The following is a 21,369-nucleotide window of genomic DNA, read 5'->3' as shown; positions in this document are numbered from 1 at the left end:
ATTTACTCCTGACTCCCTTCTCCCACTCTACCTTCTGCATAAAAACTGACATTTCTCTAGCTACCATCAGTTCTGAGGAAGGGTCACTGGGTCAGAAACATTAACTCTGATTTCTTTTTACTGATACGGTCAGACCTAATGAGCTATCCCCCCAATTTCTGTTTTTGTTTCTGATTTACAGCGTCCACAGTTCTGTCGGTTTTCATTTAGTATGAATTACATGACTCATTATTGGCTTCTTTGACATTTCATGCATAGTTCTCATCATCACAGGTTTCACGGCAAGTGAGTCACACATAGTTAAATAATATTGCACTCTGAGCCCAATTCATCAGAAATATATGATGAGGAATGGTAATAAGAAAATGGTTTCAATATCCAAAATAAATCAATCTATTGCAAAATAGACATCCTGAAAATTTGTTGTAATTGATGTGAAGATCTTGAAACCATCACTTGTTAGGTTTATGTTGGGAATGATATTTGAAGTTGCCAACGCAGGGAGTTTCTGATCTCTTCTTTCCCTTCTCATGAGTTGATCAGACTCAGGGACAACAAACTGCTCTTACTTTCTGAACAGTACTGAACCTCAAACTGAAAAATCTGTCCACATTTAACTGAAAACTGACAGTGAGGGTGATTGAGGGAATAAATGGATTTTACTGAAACTGGTTAAATTGATTCCCAGGATTACAAAAGAAATACTACAGAGTCAGTTCAAACAAAACCCAGTTCAAAATCTTCTGTTTCATAACAGTAACTGCAAATAATATTTTAATTACCATTAGCCTTTTCTGACTTTGATTAAAAGATATGAATTGATCAGTGGTCAGTGTGGACTTCTTTGTCAATGTTAGTTTGTGAAGCAGAGTGTTAGGGTGGGAAGATTCTCTTTGTTTATTATTTGTACAGAATAAGAGAAATGTTGGGAATGTGGAGAAAGAACATGGTTCAGTACAAAAGTGAATAATGAAAATCTTTTCTCAGAGGTTTATTAAAAGGTATGAAGGTTGTGTCAACTTTTAGAAAATCAGAGGACAGTCTCCATTATTATGTGCGTGGTGGATCTATTCTTGTACTTTGAGTCTCCTTTACAAAGCTGCATATCTTTTCTGAGCATCATTGGGCAGCTTGCTGATGTTTCGTATTTCAATTTAGGGACATTGAACCCCTTTCCACAGAGGATTGTCCAAAGCTGAGGCCCCAAGTGTCTTCTATTACTGTCAAGGGGATTACAAGTACTATTTGCTCAGCAGTCCCTGGGGTTGGAAGGGTCACTAATGGAAATGAGATACATGGGGACAGTTTCCTGGGTGCCACCACCCTACTGACATTCAGATGATGTGATGAATTGCTGGCTTGCAGCTTTCAGAAGAGGAAGTACAACTTCAATGACAATTCATCCTGCACTGCTAATGTTCCTCTATCAATTAGTCATAGCAGTTCATCATTGAGCTGCAGTTAATTGTAAATGTGCGTATTTAAACATTTTGTGACTGCGTTAATGCTATTCTCAGAACATCATGGATTCAAGCCCAACTGTGTGATTGAGTAAATAGTGTCTCAAATGATAGCACCGTCCACTATGGTGGAACTGTTGTACAGATAAGGGGTCATTATTGCTTGGCTAATATCTTAAACTGAGACCCTGGAGTGAAGCTTATATTTCTCATTGCCTAAGAGCCAACTGCATCCAATTTTTTTCAAGAATTTATTGTGAGGCTGAGTAAGATATCTCACTGTATCTTACCAAACTTTGTCTCATTAACTACCTACTGTGTCCCTCTTGTCCAATTCTAGCACCATGTTACAAGCGTCGTTCCCAGGCAATGTGCCACTGCTGAGATATCCCAGTATTGACCAGTATTTCTGACACTGGAACCATCTTTTAAAGGCCATCATTAACCCAGATGTGTCCATTCAAAGATGCCATGAACAGAGTTCCTGACATTTGTCCCAGAGTTGCAAACAAGTGAACTATTTTTCAGGCAGGGACCTGGAGGTCCTATTGGATGGAGTAATGCAGTTACAGGATGTCTCCTTCCCCCAGGACCAGGGATGGAGGCCACTACACCAGATCATGCCAGCCTGGTTCAAGGCTGCCAACTGGCTCAATGTAATCCCAGACACCTGGAGGAATGCACAGCATTGTCAGAAAGAAATCAATGTCATTCTCCAATTCATCAAAGTAAGTACCCCGTCACACTCACTCTGTCTGTACTATTCACCCACTTCCCACTGAGGTTTGTGTTTGACCACTCACTAATTCCTGCAAGATCTTCTCCACTCCCTCTCACCCACCCTAACCTCCTACTCGCTTGCTTGGGGCACCTCCCCAACTGGAGCAACTATAATAGCTGTGCCCACCCACTTTCATCTCCCTTAATACCTGACTGTGTCTCTCTCGCTCTCTCTCTTTCATTCGAGAAGGAAACCAGCCCAGGATAGGGCAGAAACAGTCAGGACAAGTGGTGGGTTATGCAACATTTGGCTCCTCAGTACTTATAAGTAGAGCAACCTGACCCTAAATGCCCTGAGTGTCCAAACTCCTTCATTGACATCAGAGGCTGCCTTTGACTTACTGTGCAAGGGCCTCCCCTGTCTGAAGGGTACCATCACTGGCTTGATTATGGTCTGCAGACAACCATAACAAGCTTCCTGGCTTTGTGTCTGTGCTAAACGCCAAGGCAAAATGGAAATACTGTGAGCCTGGTATGTCTGGTGCAAGGGTCAAAGTGTAAAAAGGAACAAGGCAGACATGCTGTTACCATCCATTTAGTCTAAGAGTGAGAAAGAGCTCTATGACAGCAGGCAAATAGGCCAGACAAGCAGCCTGGTTCAGTTCATGAGCTGGGTGTCCCTGAGTGCTCAGTGTCCTTCTCATAATAGTTACCGGTCCGGCCTGAGGTGCAGTCATCAAGTGCAGAAGCATATTCTGACTGAATCGGAAATGTGTCAATCTCTTAGAGGCTGCCACATTTTCGAATGCCAATGCCCATGGAGTGAATATTGTAAGGTGTGGCCAGAAATCTAACTTCTTCTCAGAGTGAGAATCCCTTAAACAAACAATCAACGCAGATCGCACTTCGCCAAAAAAAACTTAAGGTTCAGATCATAGTGCTTGTACATCACAGCACATAAACTCAGAACTTGGAAACCAACTGATCCAGAAAATATCGTCATTTCCTTGCACTTGGCAGCAGTCACAGAGTTTCTTCTTATGAATGCTGGGGAATGAAACACCATCCAATGTAGACACCTGGCATCAGCAACAAGCACTCCACAGTCAGCTGCAACATGGCCAAGGAACATATGTAGCTTTCCTCTGTTCCAATAACATTGCTTAGCTTCATCCTTAGAAGATGACACCTACCCGTTAAGTGAGGTTGTTCTTGCCCAGTTCCTGTACAAAACCTGTCATTGTTATACTGTCAATTTTGGCCAAATGTAGTGATGCAGGGTCACACGCACCACAGTTGATTGCAAAAAACCCAACTTCATTCAAGTTAGATCCTTAGGGCCAGCAAGAAACTTTGATCCAATCAACTTGGGTTGTGAAAGCTAACATTCATGCATGACATCATCTAATTCCATGGGCAAAGATGCTCTTTGTTGTAACTATGATGTAATTAAATAACTATTGTTTCACCCCGATAGAATTATTTAAGAAAAGCGTCATCATCTTTCAGAAAGGAGTTTGAGATATTAAGGAGATGCAAAGCTACGAAGTCATTGTAAGTTAAAAATTAATTAGTGCAAAGACTAATCAAAACTTTGCCTTTGATTTCTTGAATTTCCCATGGACTGTAAAAGATTTGGCTGTCAGTGATTTGGCAAGAAACATAAATAAATGAAACACTCAGCAACCCCACTAAACCTAATAATGCTACTTCAACTGGTCTTATCCATCAGGACATTTGACAGCACAAATGCTGAAACTCTAATCTCAGAAATTTACATGTACAAGCCCACGTCAGTGCAGAAAAAGCACTTTCATATCTTTCCAGCTAAAATGAAAAGTTAAGCTCCTGCCCATTCAACAATAAAAATCACTAAGTTATAGTAATTTTAATTGACTTTTTTGACAAAATCAATGTTCATATTTGTCAGAAAATGTACAATGTTGCATTTCGCTGGTCCATAAGAAATAGTTTCCATGCAAGCCCAGATTGTCTCCATTATCAAGATGTCTGGGCTCTAAGAATATGAAACCTGGGAAGTCACACTACTGACTGTTTGAGGATGAGAGGAACCAGCCAGGATCGTGACACTGGACAATCTCAGAGTAATACCTCCTATTGCCAAAGTCCTTTTAGGATGTGTTGAATTCTGCCCAATGGTGCTTTGTCAGGCCATCTCAGCAGGCAGGCTATTAAAAATTAATCCTTATTAAACAATAAATCTAGATATTAGCTCATCATCTAACATATAAAATGAGTGATTGTTCTGAAGAACATTCACAAGATTTAGATTCTTCTTTGAATTAAAGTGCTCCTGAGACAGAATTACACACATGTCACTTATTCGAAGGGGCTCCAGCTCTAGCATAAGAATAATCTTTAAGGACTGACTAGTTTAAAGATTTGTTATTCCACAATGGGAATTCACAACTTCTAACAAACCATCACAGTCATGAAACCCACCATGTCCATCTTGACCAACAAACACCAAACTACACTAATCCCAATTACCTGCATTTGGTCAATAGCTGATTATGCTTTGGCATTTTAAATGCTCATCCAGATGCTTCTTAAATGTTGTGAGAGAATCTGCCTCCACCATCCTCTGAGGCAACATGTTCCATACTTCTACCACCCTCTGGGTGAAAAAAACGTTATCTCAGATCGCCTCGAAACCACTTGCTCCTCACCTTAAACTTATACTCTTTGGACTTAGGTTTAAACACTGAGCAGATGATCCTGTGAGGACTTTACTTTTCCTGTCAGAATTTCTGAACTAAGATGATGTCAGTGGAAGATTTCTTTCGGCTATAACTGCTGAGTTTGTGGAATATTTGACCCATTTGCTGTGTTCTGTTCTTACCTTTCTCCCTCTTTTAATGCAAATGACAAGATCCCCTTGTGTCTTTACCTTCCATCTCACTAGCTTTGGAATTATAGGTCACTTCCAAGCATCATAAATGTTATCTCAAGCCAATACATCTCTCCCTTCATTTCTTCTTTCTGCTGGAAATCTACCTCTAGGATACAATTTCACCAACCTGACTACCAGCTGCCATTACTGGCCCTTTTCTGTGCGGCAAAGAAAGTAACTGGTCATCATTCTCTCATATTTTTATCTAAAGTCTCAACCTTTCTTTCGAATGGAAACATTAGCTTTTCTTAACATGAACTCCTTTCAATCTTATACTGTAATGGTCTGCCATAACCCAGTTTCTTCTCATTGTGGTGATTAAATGCAGATTGGATGATAAGTAAGATCAGATGAAAAACTGGGGATGCTGGAAAAATGAAACAAGAACAGAAAGTACAGGAGAAACACAGCAGGTCTGGCAGCAGAATTGAGAGAAAAACAGAGTTAACATTGAGTCCATTTTGATGAAACAGATGATAACCACTTTGCTGAATACCTCTATTCTAGTTGTAAACTCCTTTCCATTTCCACTTTAGAGATCTCACATTCATAATTTTTCTTTTTTTTATCTTTCTGAGTGATCTTCAGAATTTTTAAATGCCTTCGCATTGTTTGCTGAGGTAATCCGCATATAGAATCCCTACAGTATGAAAGCATGCCATTTGGCCCATCAAGTCCATACCGACCCTCTGAAATGTATCCCAACCAGATACACCCCCCTATCCTTTCCCTGGAACCCTGCATTTTCCACGGCTAATCCACCTACCCTACACATCCCTGGACACTATGGGCAATTTAGCATGACAAAAGTAAGGACTGCTGATGCTGGGGATTAGAGTCGAGAGTGTGGTGCTGGAAAAGCACAGCAGGTCAGGCAGCGTCTGCAGAACAGGAGAATCAATATTTCAGGCAAAAGCCCTTCATCAGGAATCCACCTAACATGTACATCTTTGGTCTGTTAGAGGAATGTGCAGTATGCGGAGGAAATACTTGCAGACATAGGGAGAATATGCAAACTCCACATAGACAATCACCTGAAGCTAGAATTGAACCCGGATCCCTAACACTGTGAGGCAGCAGTCCTTGCCACTGAGCCATCATGCCACCCGTTGATATATCACATAGCAATTTTCAACCATTGTTATTATTCTGGAAATTTTTTTTGGACATTATAATTCTTCCTCCACCATTTTTTTCTAAGATCCATTCATCTTCTACTTTTTAACTTTGATGAAGGACCTACACATTGAAAAATGAAATTGTCTTTTCTCTATATTGATGGTGATAGACCTATTAATAAGGTCAATAGAAAATACAAAATATTTTTCCAAACCTGTACAGATTGACAAATGATCTGTGTGATTCCTTCAAGTATCTGGGAGGAGTCTGTGCAATATTTTTATATGAGTTTATCAATCAAAAGAACTTTGACTGGTCTGCTATTTTACTCCAATATATTAGATCAACTTCATTTTCAGATGTATTGGTACAATGACCAGAAAGAAGGTTATTTCCAAGTAATCTTAATTTTGATTTTAGACACTTGCGGGCAACTAGACTAAATTATATGGTGGTTTCCCAATAGATAATGCAATCCACCATTGTTTTGTATTTTGGAAATTCAATTTTTCAGAAAAGAAACCATATCTATGGGTGTGTTCTTCAGGAAACTGTGGAAGAACTGAAACTATTCAGTACAGATGTACAAGCTCTCTCTAGTACATGGTGTCAGGCAGTAACTGCACTAACATATAAGAAAACCTCCCAAAGTACACCACAAAATGTCTACAGGTCATTGCATAAGTAACTGAGTGTTGTCCAATAACTGCCTAAAAGTCTCAAAAGTTAGTTTGGAAATCTGCAGACTTCGTGTGTGAGCATGATTTCGATATACCAATTGTTACAAAGCCCATGATGTGGAACATAGTTTTCTCTAACTGCAAGGTCAATGTTTATATTCTAATTTTACTGGACTCGGAAATCCGATACGTGTTCCACACAAGAGATAAAACTAATTTATGTTCCCTTGTTTTAGAAATGTTACTATAAAGCTTGAAGTCAATTTACTGTTATGAATACTTCATAAAGCCAAATAATTGTAAAGAACGAGCATTAATTTTTAACTTTGGGAAATCTTGTATCATTTTCAGTGGAAGCAAAGTATGACATGGAACAAATAAGACCATTTGAGTGAGGTTTAAGAAGAATTTTAAATGATGAAAAGGCAAGGACCATCAACCTCTTGTCAGCAGACAGGACTAAAGTCAAATTAGTTTTTGTTCAGATTACAAAAAAATCATTCTAACTAAGTTAGAAGTGATGAAAGCAGAACTAACACCAAAGCCAGATTGAATTTCTCTCAGGATGCTTAAAGAAATAACACAGATAACCTACTGGATATTCTCAGTTTTCCTAAATCATACAAAATACGGAAAGAAGGTTAATTCTCTCCTCCTTATGAAATGGGGTAATTGCAGAGCTAAATTGAAGTATTTACACGGACTCGCTCTGAACAATCAAGCTCAGTTCTGAATCAAATGAGTGCTTCCTTAATTTTGACAAATGATGGTTCAATGTCACACAGTGAACCCCAATGTAATTTAGAAAGTGTACATTCCCCTCATGGGAAAGAGATTCTAACATAATAATGTCAAAATGAATTTGACAAATTGGGGTGCAGGAACAATTCTTCTGCCTGAACAACAGTAGGCAACCAAAACCTTTCCAACAACCCCCCTCCCCGCCCCCCAAGGCTCCCAGCCTCATTCCTGATAATGGGCTCTAGCCCAAAACATCAGATGTGTTTTCCCAGCAACACACTCTCAACCAACATCTCTGGCTCCTTTCTCTCACTGCAATGAACTCACTTTCCCTGAATATATGGTTTGGTGCCCAATATACGGTTAGCCAGAGTGCATGAGTTGTAATGGGCTGTCCATTGAGGAAGTACAGCTCACTGAATGACAGGTTGACTGCATGGACACAGGACTCAAAATTGAGAAGATCTCACTTTTATGGTTGGCTGTACTCTATGCTACTTTCTCCCCACCCCCACCCTCCTCCAGCTTATTTCTCCATGCTTCAGGCTTTCTGCCTTTATTCCTGATGAAGGGCTTTTGCTGTGCTCTTCCTGTACCATTTATCCAGAATCTGGTTTCCAGCATCTGCAGTCATTGTTTTTACCTCATTGATTTTAACCCTACTGCGAATTCTCTTGCAAGGATGCCTGCCTTGAAGAAGTTTTCGTCCTCTCTCTACAAGAATCTCAGGGAGATTCCTGCAACTCCCAGATCATTTCCACCCTCTTCCCCCTGACCTATCACCTTCATCCCCTCCCCCACTCACCTATTGTACTCTATGCTACTTTCTCCCCACCCCCACCCTCCTCTAGCTTATCTCTCCATGCTTCAGGCTCTCTGCCTTTATTCCTGATGAAGGGCTTTTACCCGAAACGTCGATTTTACTGCTCCTCGGATGCTGCCTGAACTGCTTTTCCAGCACCACTAATCCAGAATCTGATTTCCAGCATCTGCAGTCATTGTTTTTAACCTGCTTAAGAATTAACATCGTTTGTCTAATATCTCAGGTTTATACTGAGTGGAGGCCCAGAAACCTAGAGGCTCTGAACCTGAATTGATTCAAGTGCTTAAAAGGAATGTACACAACAAAACAAGCTAGAGAACACAAACTTCCAGGTGCTACCCTGCTGCTCCAAATGAGGCAAAGCAAAAGAACTTCCACTCACTGTGACATGGTGACCCCGACTTTGCTGTCAATGTTAGGGTCTGCTCGTTTAAAGAATCATGCAAATTTAGTGGGCACTTCGTCAGATGCTGAGAAAGGGAAGGATTCATCTAGACAAAACAAAGAGGGCCAACTGAGGTCAGGGGCAGGTAGCCAATCACAAATGTATTTTCTGGAGGAACAGAAGTCTCCTTTGAGGAAGAAGATTAATGACCTGACCCAAGTAACTGAGCTAAGTTACCTGATCTGATTCCCTGCCTTTCAGTCTCTTTATGCCCAGTTCTCAATGATTACTGCTCGAATCATATCAGAACCGCGGAGACCCTTGTCCATTACTTAAAAGATACCGGCCTTTAGAATGAGCCATGTACCTGTTTAAGCAGTCTTCTCTCATATATACTGTACCTTTTACTTTTCTGTTAACAACATTTCAGTCAAACCATTCTAACAAAAACCTGTGCTCATCCTTAACAGCTATTGACATGCCTTCTCCTATCTATTCTCAAGAAGGTGATGGTTTATATCGTCCTAGAAGCACTGGCCTCATTGGTAGTCTCTATGAAACTAGCTCTCTAACCACTCATGGGTTTACAGCAGTGTCTGAAGGGGACAGGGCTCATTCCATCTAACAGGCAGCAAGATAACCAACTACCTGTCCATCCCTGTACCCACAATGATGCCAGCGATGAGGTTGGTGTCAGGCAGCCCAGTGGGTCGATTAAGGTCCTCAGGAGCAAAATCAATTCCGACTCAAAGGCTTCATCCGAAAAGGTTTACCTGAACTGGGTAGAGTCCCATGCCAAGTGACAGATTTCTCTGCATAGGCTGACGGTCGACGTGGAGGTCACTCCTTCGAGGGTCCCGGGGTCCATTGAGTGTACTTTCCCCATGTTCCCCTCCCTATAAGGATTTCAAACCTAGCCCCACACCCCCTCTCTCCGGAGGACACCCTCAGTGGAGCTTGCCACTTTGACAGGCGAAAGTGAGGACTGCAGATGCTGGAGATCAGAGTCAAGATTAGAGTGGAAAAGCACAGCAGGTCAGGCAGCATCCGAGGAGCAGGAAAATCAACGTTTTGGGCAAAAGCCCTTCATCAGGCTTTTGCCCGAACATCGGTTCTCCTGCTCCTTGGATGCTACCTGACCTGCTGTGCTTTCCCAGCACCACTCTAATCTTGACTCTTGTCACTTTGACACCCAGTGAAATCTCTGAATCCTGATTGGTAGCTTTATACATATCTGAATAGATGACAGCTTGTTGAGGTGAAGCCTCCTAATCCCTGGGGGGGAAGGGAGGGTCTAAGGGACAGCAGGTTCCCTGCCTTAAGGCTACTTTAAGTAGCTAGAGAGAAGCTGCTGCTCCCCACAGCAGCAGGCTCACCCACTCTCTTTTTAACTGGGGAAGCGGGGTGACCAGAGTTGCAGATTGGGAACAGGTCCCAGCACCACTCCTCATGACACTCCATTATTCACTTCCTGCCAAGGTGAAAACGCTCTGTTTATGTTCACTCTATTTCCTGCCTGTTGGTCAATTCTCTAATCTTGCTAACACCAGGAGTGTTTCCATTGCCTATTAACCTCTTGAACAGATGACTTTGCAAAGAAAGGTAAGGATGCTTCAAAGAGACAGCACCTGGGGTACTGCATTCAGCTCTGGCCACCATTCCTCAGGAAGATTGGCTTTAGTGTGGGTACATTGCAGGCGCCCTGGAATGATATCAGTTTGAGGGCGGACTGGATTGACTTGTTTTGAGCTTGAAAAGCTGAAGGCTGATCAAAATGCTCAAGGTGATGAAGGGAACTGAAAGAGTTGCTACAAATGTGCAATCTCCTCCAGTGGGATGATCCAAAACAAGAGTCAATACTCTTAAAATCAGAGTTAAATCATATAGAAGCATTTGGTATACACCAGGGTATTCAAAATCTAAAAGAGAGTTCTTTTAGGACAATTTAAAATTTCAAGACCGATTGGCCGAGGAGTAGCAGATTGAATCTAATGCAGATAAGTGTGAGGTGTCGCATTTTGCGAAGGTAAATCATGACAGGACTTATACACTTAATGATAGGGCCGTGGGGAGTGTTGTCAGGCAAAGAGACCTTGCAGTGCAGGTTCGGAGTCACAGGTAGATGCAGTAGTGAAGAAGGCATTTGGTGCACTTGTCCTTGTTGATCAGTGCATTGAGTATAGGAGTTGGGAGGTCATGTTGCGGCTATGCAGCACATTGGTTAGGCCACATTCAATTCTGAGCTCCCTGCCAAACGAAAAATGCTGTTAAGCTTGAAAGTGTGTTGAAAAGATTGACAAGAATGTTGCCACGGTTGGAGGATTTGAGCTTTGGGAGTGGCAGAATAGGCTGGGCCTGTTTTCCCTGGAGCATTGGAGGCTGATGGGTGACCTTATAGAGGTTTATAAAATCATGAGGGGCATGGATTGGGTGAATAGCCAAAGTCTTTTCCCAGGGGTGGGGAAATCCAAAACTAAAGGGCATAGGTTCAAGATGGGAGAATAAAGATTTAAAAGGGACTTAAGGGGCAACTTTTTCACACAGAGGATGGTGGGTGTACAGAATGAGCTGTCAGAGGAAGTGGTGGAGGTTGATCCAAAAACAGTATTTGAAAGGCATCTGGATGGGTATATGAATCGGAAGGGTCTGGAAGTATATGGGCCAAATGCTGGCAAATGGAATTAGATTTACTCAGGATATCTAGTCGACATGGATGAGTTGGACCGAAGGATCTGTTTCCATGCTGTACATCTGTGTGACTGAAATTGATTTGTTTTTGTTAGTTAAAGGCATTGATCGGGATGAAGAAAAGTTAGATACATCAAAATGAACTCCCGCTCAGCTGTGATCTGTCAAAACAATGGGGCAGAATAGATGGACTGAATGGCATACAGCTGTTCCTATTTTCCAAAAAGCTATAGAGGAACTTTCAGGAAGGTATTCTCATTTCCATTTTCTCCAAACAATCCAAAGCCAAATGCCCTAATGAGAAGGAAGACAGCATAAAAAGAGTGAATTTACCTTCATCTCTGCTCAAGCAACCATATCCTCAGCACTCCTTAATTCACCCCTCCTCACTCATTCTGTCACTCACCAGCCTAGATAAATCCACCCAGGGGACTGTTGATAGTTCTAAAGAAGGTTTTTCACTTTGGTAACAGAACATAGAAGGAAGCTTGAAGATTCAAGAGGTGAAAATGGGGTCTCACAATGTGGAGCAAATGCTCCACAGAAGTCAGCTTCCAGCTCGTAGCCTCTGGATTCAGATCTTTGGGGTCCTGTTGCAAAAAGAAGGAAGCTGAATACATATAACACTCACATAGAGGCACTGAGGGCCATTTTAAAAGCTCTCACTCAAATGGCATATTTCCGCCACCTCCAAACGGACCCCACCACCAAGGATATATTTCCCTCCCCTCCCCTATCAGCGTTCCGCAAGGACCACTCCCTTCGTGACTCCCTCGTCAGATCCACACCCCCCACCAACCCAACCTCCACCCCCGGCACCTTCCCCTGCAACCACAGGAAATGTAAAACTTGCGCCCACACCTCCACACTCACTTCCCTCCAAGGCCCCAAGGGATCCTTCCATATCCGCCACAAGTTCACCTGTACCTCCACACACATCATCTATTGCATCCGCTGCACCCGATGTGGCCTCCTCTATATTGGGGAGACGGGCCGCTTACTTGCTGAACGCTTCAGAGAACACCTCCGGGCCGCCCGAACCAACCAACCCAATCACCCCGTGGCTCAACACTTTAACTCTCCCTCCCACTCCACCGAGGACATGCAGGTCCTTGGACTCCTCCACCGGCAGAACACAACTACACGACGGCTGGAGGAGGAGCGCCTCATCTTCCGCCTGGGAACCCTCCAACCACAAGGTATGAATTCAGATTTCTCCAGTTTCCTCATCTCCCCTCCCCCCACCTTGTCTCAGTCGGTTTCCTCTAACTCAGCACCGCCCTCCTAATCTGCAATCCTCTTCCTGACCTCTCCGCCCCCACCCCACTCCGGCCTATCACCCTCACCTTGACCTCCTTCCACCTATCCCACCTCCATCGCCCCTCCCCCTAGTCCCTCCTCCCTACCTTTTATCTTAGCCAGCTTGGCTCTCTCTCTCTTATTCCTGATGAAGGGCTTATGCTCGAAACGTCGAATTCTCTATTCCTGAGATGCTGCCTGGCCTGCTGTGCTTTGACCAGCAACACATTTGCAGATATGACTAAATAAGTCTAATGTGACATTCACTCCAGTTGCATTTTTGTCCCTTCTTTCTGCTTGGCTTTGTTCTGCCCAAAGTCCTCAAAAGGCCATGTTGCAGTGTAACACATAGCAGTCTCTTGTTTGCCTCAATAGTGCTCCAGTCTATTTTTCATCAAGTTGCTCAGCAATATCAGAATCCAGTAATCACTTCACTTTCATAATTGTTGCTACTTTCCATATAGTTTGCTTCTGCCATCTCATTTTCTATTGTTATCCCTCATCAGTTAATGTATTTTGTATTATTGTTTGTACTATCTTACAAATGTAATGGCAGATCTTCATTTAGTTTAACAGTTTTATTTTGATGTTCATTCCATTTCCATTGTACGTCTGTCTTTATCCGATATTTTAACAAGCTGTAAATTCAATATCATTGTTCATTAGTTAAAAAAAGATTAAGCGTCTCCTGTGACACACTTACTTTCTCCTCTTTCTTCTTCACTGCCTGCCTGTCATTTATATGCTCAACTATAAACACCAGCTCAATGTAACAAGACTCTTATACATTCATGACCTTGAAAATTACTGGTTGAAAAATCTGCACACATTTGAATGGGCTTCATGTTACTGCCATCTGCTGAGAGATTTTGGTACAGTCCCATTCTTATTCAAGCTGAGATAAATTGCAGGCCTCTTGTGGCATAAGAGGCAGAATCATGTGTTCATAATGGGTTTGGTAGTTTTAGGGCCACTTAATTAGGTGCTAGCATGGCAGTGGGGACCTTACCATCTTCCCATTGTCACTCTGATAAAGTCTGTGGTGGAAGGCCTGTGGACCACCTTCCAGTCTTACCGTCAATTGAGACCTTTGAGTGAGCAACTAGTTCCCAGCTAATGGTCTCATTGCTCCAGTGCTGTTTTTAGCCAAATGGCAAGCAAGGGCTTACCATTTACTTAGTTACAGAGTAAATTTTGGTTGATTAAATTGATAATTTGAATGAGCAGGTTGTCTAGTGAGGGAAGTTTAGACAGGCTGGGCTTGTTTCCACTAGGCTGTGCAGGAGGATGAGGGGAGATCTGACAGAATTGTATATGAACCTGAATGTTAATTGTGAACACAGGAAGGTGTCCCTCCTTTGGGTCATTGCTGAACCACAGGGCACTGTTTTAGAATTAGGCATTGCCCTTTTAGGACAGAAACTAGGAGAATTGTTTTTCTGAGGATTGTGTGAACTCTCAGCCTCAACCTGGTGGAGATTGTGGCACTGAATATCGTGGAGAGCACACCAAGCAAGATGGGGCTGCTTGCAGGTCGCAGGAGCTGCCCTTTTGACTCTATTGCCAAACCCCATCTCCCTTATCCCCTGTCCACTGACACATGTCCCACTACCCAGGGTCTGGGATCCTGGGATCCTGGGATAATCCCAGGCCTCAAGTAGTGCCTCCAAATAACCAACAGCTCTCGGGATGTGGGATTTTTTTCTGAAGAGACCTTGTTCCCAGTAAAAGGCCAGCCACCTGCATGTCAAGTACCAGGCAGAACAAGAAAGGCGAGGCCTTCCCTTAAAGGGGCAGTATGGGGCTTTGGTCAGCGGTCCACCATGAGGAATAGGCAGGAAATTGGAGTTAAGGCAAATGATCAGTCATTATTGTACTGAATGGCTTCAATGGTACTAAGATCACCTGATGTACTAGTTTTATTTGCTTTCTGAAATAACCAGGTCCTTGCAATAGTAACACAATAACTCGCATTTACAAAACATCCTTACTGCAGTAAAATGTTCCAAGGTACTTAACTGGAAATAAATTAAGACATCAAGACTATAAGGAATTACCAAGACAGGAGACTAAAAACTTTGTCAAAGAGGTAGTTTTTAAGGGGCATCTTAAAAAAGGGAAAGTTAGACAGGTAATGAGATTTACACACTGTGCCAAGCTTTATGATAGACATGGTTGTCTTTCAATTTAAGATTGCTACCTTAATTGTAAAACAGCAGGTTTATTATTCATTGGTGATGTTACATGCAAGTAATGTTATCACAATATTTTCACCATGAGTGACATTTTTGTACCCATCAGTAATAGCACACCTCAGCAAATTTAAAAGATAAACAATCTCATTTGTTTAGCTTTGTGAATCTTTTCTGAACACCTTAATGTGAGTTACAATCCCATGTAATTGTCTTGGTCAGACTCAGTTGCCATCCTATTATAAACCAAGCCACACCAACCCTGACATGAGGTCTGCATCTTACAGGGAGCGTGGTCTCCACGCATGACAGTTTGTGTTTGGAGGGTGATGGAACTAACTCCTACCCCAGGAGCTGAACAAAACTCTTTGGATGAGACAAACAGACACCATTTTTTTGAGGAATCAGTTTGGGCTGATGTCATGCTTATTAGATCTATACAGATAAATATATATATAACTAACGTATTACTTGTTTTACTAATATTATTAATAGAAAAATAGATTAATGTTTGAAGTTAATAGCAGATGGAAAACTTGAATTACCAAGGTCAAACCTAATGTGAAAAATTACAACTATTCATTGGAAAATAAAAGTAACACTCAAAGTCAGCATTAGATGGAATCTTAAATTCTCCATATTACTGTGCTATTTAACAAAAGATTTATTGCAGAAAAGTGGCAAAGCAAGTCACAAAGTTGATGAGGAATAAAACCCCTGGATTCTTTCATCTCTAAGATGTGATATAATTTCTAAAACTGCTTTGATCAATGACAAATCCAGTGGCAGAAGTGGTATGTGGTTCAGGGTAATTATTTTATCAATACTCCTCGAGTTCTTAACTTGTAAATAAATCAGCAGCGACGGCATATTCAAGGGGAATTTTGTAGAATTTCTGAGATATGTCATACTGACAAAGTTAACTGTTACATTACATACATGGATAAACACAGTGTGGCACTGGGTTACAGCACCATTATATACTGTAACGAAGGATGGATTGGAAATGAGGAAAGAACGTATTTGAGCCCTGTCAGGGGGAACTGCCAAAAGGACCAGTCTGACCGAAGCGTCAACTAAATTAGTTTTACACTGTGATATTTGGATGTTCTACTGGTTTTACAATCACCAGGGGAGGATGTCAATGAGTCTAATTTTTACTTTCAGTTTTATTTCTTTCTGGTTCTCTCTCTCCAGATGACAGCTGGTATTATCCTTGTTCCCCAGGAGAACCGATGATGGATTTGAAAACTTACAAATCTTTTTCAGCTACCACAGCAACCAATGTGACATAATCTAATAATAACAATTATGATAACATATACAAAATACAGTACAACACATAACATTTTGGCCTCCATGCTTAAGGTTAGATTTACCTTAAAGGGGCTACAATATGGGTTCACTCAACTGATTGCTGGGATGACAGAATTATCGTGGGAGGCCACTACAATGCAGCTATATTGTCTGAAATTCAGAGAAGTGATCTCTTCGAAAGAAATAAGGTTCTGAGGACACTGGATAGAGTTGATTATTTTCCCTTTCTGGAATTAATGTGTGGGATAAGGGATCAGCGTCTGAGGACAAAGTTCATGTGAATTTTTAAATTTCTTGACCCCAGAGGGATGAAAATGCTCAATCACTGAGTATGATTGTGAATTCCAGATTCTCAGAATCTGACAGAATCAAGGGGCCTTAGTCAGAGAGATGCAACGGCTTAATGATATTATTACCTAATCACTTTTGGAAAACTGCATTCAATTCTGGTTTTCGTTCAAACCTGTAAACAGGTTAATTCTGAGGCATCTTTCTCTCCAAAAGGAAACCATTTACTAGGCATGTTAATGGTGTCATGCACTGCCACCTGCAGGAAAACAAGCTTCTGCACCAATGCAAAAAACTACAGCATCTTCTAATGTTTTCAAATGTTTGCGGTTTACAACATCGATTTCATGTTTATATTTATATGGCTATGTTGAGGGAAGTGGGGTGAGGGTTGCTCGCAAAGAAAGAGAGAATCCGAGGTATAGAGAAAATGGGATAGTAGACTAGAGGGGGTTAAAGGTAGGGAGCAGCAAGAGTGTGTAGGGATATAAAAAATCACGACTGAGATTTTAAATTGATTGCATTGGATGTGTTGAGAGATGTTTGCAGGAGTAATGTTTGAGCTGGACCTGCTGTAGTTCAGGATATGGCCAGAAGCATTTAGCACGTGCTAATGTTTACAGAGAGTGGATAATAAGAGGCCATGTGGAAGAACGTTGGAAGAGTTAAATTTGCAAGTAATAAAGGACTACTGAGGTTTGAGGTAGGAGGACAGGCAGACAACATTATGGAGGTCAAGGTGGGATATTTGGTGAAGGAGAATATATAGAGTCAGCATTTCAACTCAGCATGAGTCAGATACCAAGATTACAAGTTTTTTTCAGCTAACAACAATGGTTGGGTGAGGATGAAATTGCAGTGAACAAGGTCAATTATTAAGGAAGTAATAGCAAAACGTTTAGAAAATCATAATCTAATCAAGCAAAGTCAGCATGGCTTCATAAAAGGGACGTTATGACTGACTAATTTATTAGAGATTTCTGAGGAGCTCTCAACTAGGATGGATTGAGGGGAACCAGTAAATGTGTTGTATTTTAACTTCTAGAAGGCATTGGGCAAGGTACTTCACAAAAGATTAAGTCGTAAGAGAAGAACCTACAGCGTTGGGGATAGTATGTCGGCATGAATAGGGAATTGGCTAATGGGCAGGAAACAGTGAGCAGAGTTAAGGGGTTCTTTTTCAGATGGTGATCCATGACCAGTGGGGTTCAACAGGAATCAGTGCTGGGCCTGTAGATACGAACAATATATATTAATGACTTGGAGGAAGGAAGTCAATGTACTGTCGTCAAACTAAGTTTTTTGAATTCATTCACAGGATGAGGGTGTCGCTGGCTGGGCCAGCATTTATTTCCCATCCCCAATTGCCCAGAGGGCAGTTAAAAGTAAACCACATTGCTATGGGTCTGGAGTCACATGTAGGCCAGAACAGGAAGGAGGGCAGTTTTCTTCCCTAAAGGGCGATAGTGAGCCAGATGGGTTTTTCCAACAATACATAGTCACCATTCGACTCTGAATTCTAGATATTTTTTTAATTCAATTTCCAGCATCTTCCATTGCGGGATTCCCAGAACATTTCCTGGGTCTCTGGATTAACAGTTCAGGAATAATACCACTCGGCCAGTATCTTCCCTGATGACAACGAAATAGGTGGAAAGGCAGGTTGTAAGAGGGATACAAATAGGTTTCAGACAGATGATGATTGGTTAAGTAAGTGGGCAAAAAGTTGCCAAATGGAGTATAATGTGAGAAAATGCAAAGTTGTTCATTTTGGAAGGGGGAACGAAAGAACAGAGTAATATTTAAATGGAAATAAAAACTACAGAAAGCTGCATCACAAAGAGACCTGGAGATATTTGTACATGAAAAATAAAGACAGCACACAGATGCAGCAGGTAATCAGGAAGGTTAATGGAATGTTGGCCTTTATTTCAAGGGAGTTGGAGTATAAGAGTAGGGAAGTCTTACTGCAACTATACAAGGTGCTAGTGATACCACATCTGCTGTACTGTGTGCAGTTATGGTCCCCTTATTTAAGGAGAGGCAGGATATCATTCGAGGCAGTTCACAGAAGGCTCACTGGGTTGATTCTTGATATGGAGGGAATGTCTTATGAACAAAGATAAACGAGGTTGGGATTCCAGTTTAGAAGAATGAGCAATGACCTCATTGAAACACATGCATTTCTTAAAGGGCTTAACAGAGTAGATGCTGAGATAATATTTCCCCTCATGGGACAGTCTGGCTCCAGAGGGCATGATGGCACAGGAAATGGCAACTTTGTACACTTTTCACTGTACTCATGTGTCCCTGTACTTGAGTACATGTGACAATAAAACCTAATTTCAATTCTAGTCTCAGAATAAAGGCGCATCAACCTAAGACTGAGAAAAGGAGGAATTTCTTCTCTCAGAGGATTGAGAGTCATTGGAATTCCTGGACATAGAGAGCTGTGGGGGCAGAGTCATATCTAGTTAAGGCTGAGATAGATAGATTCTTGATCATTAGGAAAAATTGAGGATTAAGGGGAAAGGGTGGGAAAGTGGACATGGGGAATGTCAGATCAGCCATGATCATACTGAAAGATGGAGCAGGCTTGAGGGGTCAAATGGTTTACTCCTGTTCCTGTTTCTTATGGTTTTATGGTGTTACGACATAGGCCTTGACTTTCACCAAATTGGACCAATCAGGGAGGCACTTATCAGTGGTGTGTGGGACCTGATTCTGGGATTCCTGCCCCCATTTCCATTTTCTGAAATTATCATTGACATTAAATAAGGATATTGGGAGCCAGCCCAGACATTGCTCTCCAGACTTTGCACATTCAACACAGTGGGGGTGAACACTTTAAGCATCGGCTCATAACTTTATTGAAGTCAGGTCCCTTCAGCAAGCTAACTTGGTTCAATGGTAATCTGAACAGTCGTGATCCATGTGGAAGCTAACATCAAGCCATCAAACAAAAATAACTATTCAATATTTACACTGAAATACATCGGAGCCTCTTACCTTCTCATCAAGTTGTCAATCAATCATTTCATTATACTATTAATTGTGTCAATGTCAGAAGTTTACATTCACTTCCTACCCTTAATCTTAAAAGGCAGTGAAAAAAAATCTTCAAAAAAAGAGGTTATCACAAGGAAATAAAGTAGCTAATTGAACAAAGCTTTCCCTCCTGTCTACAGTTGCCTGGACATTACTCGCTGGGATCTAGGTGATTAGCCATTCTTAAAGGTCAACCAGACATTCACTATGAGGCCCACAGAGTCTGTGGCACCAGTTAGTGCCTTGCACCATTGTCTTAGTCAACATACCCCACCCCACCCCGAGCTTCTTTTTTTCTCTTGCTTTTCGTCAGATTCTCTTTTCCCAGCTGTGTATTTACTTTAAACCTATTGTATCTCTTACGTTTCTTCAGACAAATTAAAAGTCTTTGACCCAAATGTCTTTTTTTCCCTTGTCTGAAGCTGTTGCCTGAGCTGCTGTATATATCCAACATCACTGTTTTTATTTCACATTCCCAGCATGTGCAAAATATTGTTTCTTTTATCATTACCATCACTTAGAATGTTGAACTGAAGGGAATTGAGATTCATCTACAACAAGCAGTTGAACAACTCAGAGGCACTGGAATGGTTAAAGCAACTGTTAACTCAGGGACAAGGACTTATCTTTGGGAAATTATAGATAATGGTGCAAAAGTGATTAAAAAAATACTCAGACTACAATCAACTGAGGTGAGTTGACCCACTGAGGTGCACAATGGTGAAGAGGTATTTGGGGAAGGTTTGGGGACTCAACCGTGTCAAAGATTTCAGACATAATACAAACTGGTTACTGTCACTTGTGACTTTTATGTGGACCATTTCAACGCTGTGGCAGGACAGAAAACTGACTGGAAAATTTAAAATATGAAGTTGCAGGAAAAAGATGCACAAATTGAGACAATAACACAATCACAAACTTTAGAGAGGAAGGGGAGATTGGACACTTGCCATTTGCAAAACCCCAAGGTGGGAAAGGTGAATTTTTTGATAAGGGGTGTGCTGGTGTCAGATTTGAAAGAGAGGTCCGAAGGGGCAACTTTCTCATGCAGAGGGTGATGCGTGTATGGAATGAGCTGCCAGAGAAAGTGATGGAGGCTGGTACAATTACAGCATTTAAAGGCATCTGGATGGGTACATGAATAGGAAGGGTTGAGGGAGATGTGGGCTAAGTGTTGGCATATGGGACTAGATTAAGTTGGGATATCTGGTTGGTGTGGATGAGTTGAGCCAAGGGGTCTGTTTCTGTGCTGTGCATCTCTATGACTCTATAACTGCACCCAAGGAGAACAAAGTGTTCACAATATCAACTAAAATAGCACTCAGGAAGGGAAGTTGAGGGAATAAGAAATTTCTGAGAATGGGACCAAAAAAAAACTGAGCTTATTGGGCAAGCTAAAATTTGAAAAGCCATGGCAGCAATTTGGAGAGGAATTGAAGATATTGCAGATTCAAGAATCCAGGCAAAGGAAGTCCAAGGAGGGAGGCCGAGCATAGACAGCTGAAATGGTGATACCTTCCTGGTAAAGACTTCTTATTGGAGGTGTTAGAGGTGAGTGGAAAAGATGTTTTAAAGAGACTATTGAAAAAGGGTTGAAAATAACTTGAGGTCTATCTTTGTTTTCCACCAGGATTATGAATTAGTGGCCAGTTCTGGGGAAGGACAGTGAATTCTTGCACTAATGGGCTTGAAGTT

At 41.6% G+C, this 21,369-nt stretch overlaps 1 protein-coding gene across 2 annotated transcripts in view; it reads right to left on the bottom strand.

The window, feature by feature from the left end:
* Window positions 1-21,369, bottom strand: part of LOC132819714 (protein kinase C epsilon type) — a 586,475-nt gene that overhangs the window by 199,548 nt on the left and 365,558 nt on the right. The gene's annotated exons all lie outside the window — the stretch shown is intronic.

This window comes from Hemiscyllium ocellatum, chromosome 10 (assembly GCF_020745735.1).
Source record: "Hemiscyllium ocellatum isolate sHemOce1 chromosome 10, sHemOce1.pat.X.cur, whole genome shotgun sequence".
Lineage (NCBI taxonomy): Eukaryota > Metazoa > Chordata > Chondrichthyes > Orectolobiformes > Hemiscylliidae > Hemiscyllium > Hemiscyllium ocellatum.
Note: the sequence above shows the minus strand (reverse complement) of the source record. Positions and strands in the feature narration are given on the sequence as shown.